This window comes from Macrobrachium nipponense, chromosome 11 (assembly GCF_015104395.2).
Source record: "Macrobrachium nipponense isolate FS-2020 chromosome 11, ASM1510439v2, whole genome shotgun sequence".
In the NCBI taxonomy this organism is placed as follows: Eukaryota; Metazoa; Arthropoda; class Malacostraca; order Decapoda; family Palaemonidae; genus Macrobrachium; species Macrobrachium nipponense.
The window spans coordinates 40,036,481-40,047,942 of NC_061087.1; positions in this window are offsets into that span (position 1 = coordinate 40,036,481).

An 11,462-nucleotide genomic window follows, 5' to 3' on the forward strand; every position below is an offset into this window, starting at 1 on the left:
TTTTATTTATTTTTATTTATATTATTATATTTATTTTTAATTGTTATTTTTTTTACTTATATATTTATTTTTCTTTTTTTTTCTTTTCTTATTTCTATTTGTGTTTTTATTTATTTATTTAATTTTATTTAGTTGTTTATTATTATTTATTTATTTATATTTATTTATTATTTATATTTATTTATTTTATAGATTTATTCTTATTTATTTATTTATCATTAATTTTTATTTATTTATTTATTTATTTACCTATTTTTGTTTACTTATTTATTTGTTTATTATTTTCATTTATTTATTTATTTATTTATTTTTGTTTATTTATTTATTTATTTTTATTGAGTTACTTATTTTTTATTATTTATTGATTTATTTATTTTGATTTGTTCAATTATTTATGTTTATTTATTTATCTATTTTTTTATTATTTTTTATCTTAAGTTATTTATTTATTTTTATTTTAATATTCATTTATTTTATTTATTTTGATTTATTTATATAATTATTTTTATTTTTATATATTTATTTATTTTTATTCATTTATTTCTCAATAATATATATATTTATTTATTCATTTATATATTTATTTCATTTAATTATTTATTTTTATTTACTTATTTTATTTATTTACTTTAATTATTTCTTGAATTTTATTTGGTTTTTTATTTATTTTTATTTATTTATTTATTCATTTTTATCTGTTTTTATTTATTTATATATTTTTATTTATTTATTTATTTTCATTAATTTATTTATTTTCTATTTATTTTCATTTATTTATTTTTATTTATTTATTTGTTTTCTATTTCTATTTATTTATTTATTTTTTATTTTTTTATTTATTTTTTTATTTATTTTTTTCTAAATTTACTTTTAATTATTTATTTGTTTTTATTTATTTATATTATATTTTATATTAATTTATTTATTTATTCTCGTTTATTTATTCAATTTTGTTTATTTATTTATTTAGTTTTATCTTTTATTTATTTTCATTATTTATTTTTTACTTATTTTTGTTTTTATTTATTTATTTATTCATTTTTATTTATTTATCAATTTTTATTTATTTAGTTTTTATTCATTTATTTATTTATCTATTTATTTTTATTTATTTTTGAATTTTTCATTAATAATTAATTAATTTTTAGATTTTTTTGTTTATTTATTAATTTTTTGTTTTGAGTTATTTTTTTATTTGTCTATTTTGATTTATTTAATTGGATTTATCCTTTATTTTATTTATATATTTATTTTATTTATGTATTTATTGTTATTTATGTCTTTTTATTTATTTATTTTTATTAATTTCATATACGTATATACTTCTATTTATTTATACATTTTTATTTATTTTTGTTTATTCTTTATTTATTTATTTTCAGTTATTTTAATTAATTAATTTTTTTATTTATTTATTTTTTATAAATTTTTTTATTTATTTTTATTTTTATTTATTATTATATATTTTATTCATTTATTTATTTATTTATTTATTTATAATTTTATATTTTTTATTTTTATTTATTATTATTATATATATATTCATTTATTTATTTATTTATTTATTCATTTACGTATTTATTCATTTATTTATTTATTTTTTTTTATTATTTTTTTATCTTATTATTTATTTATCTTTATTTTTTATGAATTTGTTTAACTTTTATTAATTGATTAATTTTTCATTTTTATTTATTTTTTTAATTATCTTTTATTTTTTATTTTGATTTATTTTTTATTTATTTTGATTTATTTATTCATTTACTTATTTTTTTGATTGATTGATTGATTTATTTTTATTTATTTATTTATTTATGTATTTATTTATTTCTATTTAATTATTTATTTTGTGATAGATTGATTTATTTGAGTTATTTTTTTTATTATTTTGATTGATTATTTATATGTTTTTATTTATTTATTTATATTTATTTATTTATTTATTTATCTATTTATATATTTTTTATTGATTTATTAAATTTTATTTATTTATTTTTATTTATTTATATTAATTTTTTTTATCTATTTTTATTCATTTATTTATTTTTGTTTATTTATTTGGTTATTTAATTTTAATTATTAATTTTTGTATTGATTTTTATATATATTGATTTCTGTTATTTATTTATTTTCATTTACTTATTTATTTTTATTCATTTACTTTTATTTATATATTTTTATTTCTTTACTCTTATTTAATTATTATTATTATTTGTTTATTTCTTTACTTCAATTTCTTATCTATTTATTTGTTTATTTTTATTTATTTACTTATTTATTAATTTTTTAATTTTTTTATTTTATTTATTTATTTTTCTATTATTATTTATTTACTTATTTAATTTCATTTATTTATTTTTATTTCTTTTTATTTTATTTGATCCATGTATTTTTATTTATTCATTTATTTTTACACACACACACACACACACACACACACACACACATATATATATATATATATATATATATATATATATATATATATATATATATATATATATATATATTTCAATCATATATTTTTATATTTATTTATTTCTTATTTATTTATTTATATATTCATTTCATTTTTATATCTTTATATTTATTCATTTTTATTTATTTTTTTATCTTCATTCATTTATTTATTTTTTATTTATTCATTTATTTTTTTATTTTCAATCATATTTATTTTATTTTTTTATTTATTTTTATTCATCTTTTATTACTTTATCATCTATTTTTATTTATTTTTTATTATTTTATTCTTATTTACTTATTTCTATTCATATATACTTATTATTCATTTTTATTAATTTATTTATTCATATTTTTAATTATTTTCATTTATTCATTTTTATTTTTAAATTTTTATTTATTTATTTATATAATTTTATTTATTTATACACGTATTTATTTTTTATTTACTTATATATTTTATTTATTTTATTTATTTTTTATTCGTTTTAAATATATTTTCAATTTTTACTATTTTATTATTATTTATTCGTTTTTATTTACTTATTTTTTATTTTATCATTTTATTTTTATCTATTCATTTTTTTATATTTATTTCTTTTGATTTATTTATTTTATTTATTTATCTGTTTTTTTTTTATTAATTTTTATTTGTTTAATCATTTTTTATTTTTATTTATAATTTATTCATTTATTTTTATTTATCTATTTATTATTTTTTTATTCTATTCTTTTTTATTATTGATTGATTGATTGATTGATTTATTTATTTGTTTTAATTATGTATATTTATTTATTTATAACTGTTATTCATTTATTTATTATCAACTATTTCTATTTATTTATTATTTATTATATATTTATTTGTTTATTTATTAAGTAATTGATTGATTGATTGATTGATTGATTGATTGACTGATTGATTGACTGATTTATTTTTTATTTAAGTTTATTTTATTTACTTTTTATTTATTTATTAAATTTTAATTTTTTATTTATTCAGCTTTTTATATGTTTTTAGTTATTTTTTCTTATCATTTATTTTGTTTTATTTTTTTAAAATTCTTTTTTTATTCATTATTTACTTATTTATTTACTTACTCTATTTCTTTATTTATAGACTTATTTAGATATTTTGTTTTTTGTTTATTTTTTATTTATTCTTAATTTTTCTTTTTTTCTTTTTTTTCAATTTTTTGTTTACTTATAATTAATTTACTTTTATTTTTACTTTATTTTTTATTTATGTATTTTATTTCATTTTATTTTTTATTTTTATTTTTTTTATTTTTTATTTTAGTTTTTTATTTTGTTTTTTTTTTATTTATTTCTTAATTATTTTCATTCATTTATTTATTTTAATCTATTATTTTTATTTAATTATTTTATTTATTTTCTTTTTATTTTGATTTTTCCTTTTTTATTTATTTCTTTTTATTTTATTTATTTTTTTAATTATTTATTTGTCCTTTATTTATTTTTTTTATTTTTATTTATCTATTTATTTTTTTATTTTTTGTTTATTTATTTTTTATTTATTTGTATTTATTTATCTATTTGTTTATTTATTTAATTGTTTTTTTGTTTATTACATTATTTATTTACTTTATCTCCTTTATTTTTCAATTATTTTATTTACTTTTTTTGGATTTACGGTATTTATTTTTTTTATTTATTCATATTTGTTTTTTATTATTTAGCAATTTTAAATTTCCTATTCATTTATTTCTATTTATTTCATTATTTTTAAATTAATTAAGTTATTTGTTTTTTAATTAACATTTAATATATCTTTTAATTTAATTCCATTTGTTATTTTTTTTTGTTTTTATTTATTTATTTATTTTTCTAGTTTTTTATTTAACCTTTATTTCTTATTGATTTGTTTTTTTTATTTATTTTGTTATTCGGGTAAGTTATTTATTTCTATTTATTTCTTTATTTATTTTTATTTATCTATTTATGATTATATTTATTTAAATTTATTTATTCATTTTTTATTTATTTTGGATTGAATTGATTGATTGATTTTATTACTTTTTTACTTTTTGTTTATTTTTGTTTTGTTTATTTTTTTATTTCATTTTATTTCATTTATTTTTCATTTGTTTATTTTTTCATTATTTATTGTTTATTTATTTTTATTCATTTATTTTTTATTTTTTCATTTTTATTTATTTTTTTTTATTTATTTTTATTATTTTTTTATTTATTTGTTTGTTTATTTTTCTTTATTTTTTATTTTGATTTATTTTTTAATAATTTTTATTTCAATTTTATTTTGATTGACTTGGCTTTTTTTTTTTATTTAGTTTTTATTTTTCTCTATTTTGATTGATTTAGTTAACATTTTTAATTTATTTGTTTCTATTTATTAATTTAATTTTTTTATTTTTCTTTATTTTCCTCTATTTTTTATTTATTCCATTTTTATTTAATATATTTATTTATTTACTTTTACTTACTTATTTTTTATTTTTATTTTTTATTTATTTCTTTCAATTTCTTTATTTTTATTGTTTTGTTCTTTTTTATTTTTTTATTTTTTATTTATTTGATTTAACTTTTTATTATTTTGTATTTTAATTTATTTTGTTCATTTATTAGATTTTTAATTTATTAATTTTTATTTACTTATTTATTCAATTTTCCATTTATTCCTATTTATTTTTATTTTATGTCTTTTATTTATTGTTATTTTTTATTCATTTATTTTTATTTATTTTTTATTCTTAGGTGATATATATATCGGACTTATCGTTTCATTTCTTTATTTTTATTTGTTATTTTCTTTCTTATTTTTTATTTATCTATTTATTTTTATTGTTTTTGTTTATTTTCATTTCTTAATTTAATTTTCTTTAATTTTATTTTATTTTATTTACTTTTGTTTACTTTTCTTTATTTAATTTTTATTTTTATTTTTTTAAAAAATTTTAATTTTTCTATTTTATTTTGATTTGATTTATTTAATTTATTTTTTATTTCTGTTTTTTATTTTCTTTTCGGTTTTATTTATTTTTTAGTTTTTTTCCCTATTCAATTTTTAAAGTTTATTTTTATTTATTTATTTATTTAATTTCATTTATTTATTTTTTATTTATTCATTTAGTTTTTTAGTCCCACTGTTTATTTTTTCTTTGGATTTTTATTTTAATTTTTTTTAATTTATTTGTTTATTTATTTTTTTTTAAATTTATTTTTTATTCATTTATTTTTATTTCCTTAACTTTAATTTGTTTTTTTCATTTCTTTTCTATTTCTATTTATTTTTTATTTTATTTTTAAAAATTTTTAAAAATTTTTTATATTTATTTATTTTTTGTTAATTGTATTTCTATTTCATTTATTTATTTTTATTTATTTAGTTTTATTTTATTTGTATTAAGGTTCTTTCTATTTATTCATTTTATTTATAGTTCATTTAGTTTTACTTTATTTTATTTAGTTTACCATTTTTTTTATTTAGTTTGTATGTTAGTTTTTCCTTTTTCCCCTATATTTGTTGTTTTTTATTCTTATTCCTTATTTACTTATTTTTATATCTGTATTTTCATTTATTTTTTTGTTTTAATTTGTTATATTTTTTTTTAATTTCTTTATTATTCATTTATTCTTTTTTATGTATATAGTTTTTTTTATACTTTTAAAAGTTTTTAAATTATATACTGCCTTTTTTTTTTTATTTATTTATTTTTATTTTTTATTTATTTTTCTATTTTAATTTATGTATCTATTTATTTAATAATTTCATTTTATTTGTTTAATTTTTTTTATCTATCTATTTATTTGTATTTATTTATTCATTTATTTATTTATTTATTTATTTATTTATTTTTATTTATTTATTTTATTTTTTTGTTTTAATTTATTTTTTTGTTTAAATTTATTTTTTTTAATTTAATTTAAATTTAATTTTAACTTTTTAATTTTTTAGTTTATAATCTATTTATATCAAATTGCTTTTTTATTCACCTGTTTGTTTTTTTTTATCTATTTATTTTATATTTTCCTTATTTAATCTTTGTTTATTTTTATTTTATTTTATTTTTTATTTATTAATGTATTGTTTTGGTTTGTTTATCTTTTTTCATTTATTTATTTTTTTATTTTATTTCTTTTATTTTATTTTATTTTTGTTTTATTTATTTATTTAATTTATTTTATTCATTTATCCTTATTTCAAATTTTATTTATTCATATATTTTTTTTATTTTGTTTATTTGTTTATTTATTTTTTATTTATCTATTTATTAATTTTTCTTTTTTAATTTTTATTTAATATATTTTATTTATTTCTTAATATTTCTTTTGTTTAGTTTTTTAAAATTAATTTTAATTTATTTGTTTATTTGATCCTTAATTAGTTAGTTAATTAATTAATTTAATTTAATTTAATTATTTATTTTATTTATTTCTTGAATTTTTTATTTAATTATTTCATTTATTTGATTTGATTCAATTTTATTTATTTATTTTCATTACTTAATTTTACTTTTTTTTCTAACTATTTTTTTTATTTTTTTTATTTTCATTTTTTTATTTTTATTTATTTTTATTTTTTATTTTATCTTTTTTTTTATTTAGTTTTTGTTTAATTAATTTATTTATTTTATTTTCATTTTTATTTATTTTATTTTTCTATTTTATTTGAATTTTATATTTTAGTTCTTTTCTTTTATTTTCATTTAATATTTTTATTTTTATTTTAGTTTTTTATTTAATTTTTATTTATTTTATTTATTTTATTTTATTTATTTCTTTTAATATTCATTTTTGTTTTATTTTACTTATTATTTTAATTTTAAGTTGTTTATTTATTTATTTTTTTTTTATTTATTTTTTGTTTTTTGTTTTTTATTCTTTTGATTGATTGATTTATTTAGTTCATTTTTCTTTTTTTCTTTTATTTCCTTTCATTTAATTTATATATTTATTGTTATTTATTTTATTTATCATTTAGTTTATTTATTTTGTTTATCATTTATGATCTAGTTTATCCGAATTTTTTTTTGGACAGGGGGGTTTTTTATTGATTTATTTTATATATTTTTATTTATCTTATTTATTAACTTTATTTTCATTCTTGTATTTTTCTTTATTCATTTTTCTTTATTTATTCCATAAATCTTTATTTATTTTTATTTGTAGTATTTATATTTATTCCATTTGTTATATATTTTTTAATTATTATTTATTCATTCATAAATTAAATTTCATTTATGTAAAAAAATACTTTATTTATTTCTCTTCTTTATCTATTTTATTTATTATTATCTATTAATTTTTAACCATAATTTATTTTGGTTTATTTCTTATTTGTTTATTTTTTTGTTACTTATCTTATATATTTATTTATTTATTTTATTTTTTTATTTTTTAATTTTTTTAATTTGTTTTCATTTATATATTTAATATTTATTTTATTTCATTCATTTACGTTATTTTTTTATCTATTTATATTTATTTTTTTTCATTTATTTTATTTTTTATTTTCATTGTTATTTGTTTATTTAAAATTAACTTATTTAATTTTCATTTATTTATTAATTTTTTTTGTTTTTTTAAATGAAAAATAAATTAAAGTTTTTATTTTTAGTTTTTTTTTATTTTTTTATTTTTTATTTTCATTTATTTTATTTATTTTTAATTAAATGGATTAATTTAATTTACCTTTTGTTTTCAAAAATTTCGTTATTATTTATTTATTTTGTATTTTTTTAATTTATTTGTCCTCATTTATTATTTCTATATAATTCCTATATATTTAATTATTTTTAATTTATTTCATTTTTATTACATTTTTTTATTAGTTTTTATTTACGTTTAGATTTTAGTTTAATTATTTGTTTCTTTTTTAATCAATTTTTATTTTATTTATTTTATTTATTAGTTTTTTTAATTTATATTTTATTTATTTTTATTTTCTTTTATTTATTTCTTTATTTATTTTATGTATTGTATTTTAATTAATCAATTTAACGTTAATTTACCTATTTTCATTTTATTTATTTTTTTATTTATTTTAAATCTTTTTATTTATTTTTATTTTTATGGATTTATTCTTTAATTACCTTTTTAATTTAAATTAATTTTTATTAATTTGTCCTTTATTTATTTACTTTCCTTTTTTTGTTTACTTATTCATTTATTTCTTATTTATTTTTATTTTTATTTATTTAAATTTATTTTTAATTTATTTATTTTTACTTATTATTTTATTTCTTTCATTTTATTATTTTTATTTAATTTACTTATTTATTTTTTTATTTATTTCTTATTTTATTTTCATTTTTTATTTATTTAGTTTGATTTGATTTATTTATTTATACTCTATTTATTTATTTCTTTATCTTTTTTTTGTTTTTTTATTTTTTTAGTTAATTAATTTAGTTTTTTTATGTATTTTATTTATTCTTAATTTTTTTATCTAATTTATCTAATTTATTTTTTTAATTTATTTATTTACGTTTTATCTATTCATTTTAGTTTATTTATTTTATTTAATTATTTAGGTTTTTTTGAATTTAATTTTTATTTTTGTTTTATTTCCTTTTTATTTATTTTTCATTTGGTTTTATTTCTTTAATTCCATTTATTTTGTTCATTTAATTTATTTGGATGTTTATTAATTTATTTTTTAATTTATTTATTTATCTTATTAAGTTTATTTATTTTTTATTTTTCTTCTTATTTTTATTTTTTATTTATTTATTATTTATCTGTTTCTATTTTATTTATTTCTTATTTATTTACGTTACTTATTTATTTTATTTTTTTATTTTTTAATTTTATTGTTATTTAATTTATTTGTTTTTATATATCTGTATTATGATTTATTTTTATTGTAATTCATTTATTGGATTTTTATTTTTTATTTCCCTTATTTTTTTGTTAGTTGAAAAATTAATTTTTTTAAATTTATTTATTTATTTTATTTTAATTTAATTTTTTGTTGATTTATTTATTTTGGGGGGGAATTTCGTTTTTTTCATTTTCCATTTATTTAATTATTTTTTATGCTAGTTTTTGTTTTATTTTTTATTTATTTATTTTTACCTTATCTATTTTTTACCTATTTTTTTCTCATTTATTTTGTTTATTTATTTAACTTCTATTTATTTATATATTTTTATTTTTTTTATTTTTTCTTTTCATTTATTTTTTTACTTTGATTTTTTATTTTATTTTATTTTGTTTAATTTTATTTATTTTTATTTGCTTAGTTATTTTTGTTTTTTTTTTTATTAATTATTTTCTTTTTTATTTTTTTATTTTCATTTATTTATTTTTTTGTAATATCTTTTTATTTATTTATTTATTCATTTATTGTTTTATTCATTTTATTTTTTTTTATTTTCATTTATTTATTTTTTTTATCTTATTTGAATTTAATTTCCATTTATCTATTAAATTATTTTTAATTTACTTCTAATTAATTTAATTAAGATTAATTTATTTTTTATTCATTTTATTTATTTTAATTTTTAGTTTACGTTATTTTTATTTCTTTCTATTTTATTCTTTTTTATCTATTTTTGATTTATTTTATTCATTTTATCTTGATTTTTGATTGATTGATTGATTTATTTATTCTTATTTCTTTATGTATTTATGTATTTGTTTATTTTCCATTTAATTATTTATTAAATTTTTGTTTATTTTATATATATATTTTTTATTCTTTATTTAATTAATCTTTATTTTATTTTATTTATTTATTTATTTTTATTTTTATTTTATTTTTGATTTTATTTTTATTTCATAATTAATTTACTTTTAATTTATTTATTTCTTTACTTTATTTATTTTTTCTTTTTATATTTTTGTTATCTGTTTTTATTTATTTCGTTTTTATTCATTTATTTTTTATTTATTAATGTAATTTTTATTTGCAATTAACATAATTTTATTTATTTTATTTTATTTATCTTTTATTATTTCTTTTTATTTTTTTTTTTTGTTTAATTTATTTATTTGTGTATTTGTTTTTTTTTTTTATTAATTTTTTGTTTATTTGTTTATTTTTTTTTATTTATTCAATTATTCTATTTATTTTTATTTATTGAATTTGTTTAATTTTTATTTATTTTTTATTTCTTTTATTTTCATTTTATTTGATTTTATTTTCTTTATGTATTTTTTATTTTTATTTTATTTTAAATATTTTATTCGTTATATATTTTAATGTATTCATTTTATTTTTTATTTATTTATTAATTTTTAATTTATTTAAGTAATTAATTTAATGTTTTATTTTTTCATTTGATTTTATTTATTTATTTTTCTTTTTATTTATTTTATTTTATTTATTTCATTCATTTATTTATTTTTTATTAATTTATTTATTTATTTTGTTTTTACATATTTATATTTTTTTATTTATTTCAATTAAATTTTTTTATAAGTTTATTTACATTTTTTTTATTAATTCATTTTATGGTTCTATTTATCTTTACTCTAATTCTTAGTTTTACATAATAATGTATTTATTCAATTATTTTTATTTTATTTATTAATTAAATTATTTATTTATTTTATATTTTATTTTTTTATTTGTTTATTTTGTATTTTATTATATATTTATATCATCTTTAATTATTTATTAATCTTTTAATTATTAATTTTTATTTTCATTTCATTTGACTTTTTTATTTTTGATTTATTTATTTTTATTTTTAATTAATTTTTATTTTTATTTAATTTAATTTTATATTTTTTTATTTATTGATTTGTATTTTTTTATTTTTTTACTCCTATTGATTTATTTATTTTTTTCTTTTGTTTTTATATGTGATTTTTATATTTATTTTATTTTTTATATATTAAGTAACTTTATTTATTTTATTTTAATTTCTTTATTTTATTTTCTTCTTTTTATTTACTTTATTTTTATTTAATCTTATTATTATTGATTTTTTGTTTTTCTTTTTAATTATTTTTATTTTATTTCATTTATCAATTTTTGATTTATTATTTCTTTATTGTTTCATTTGTTGTTT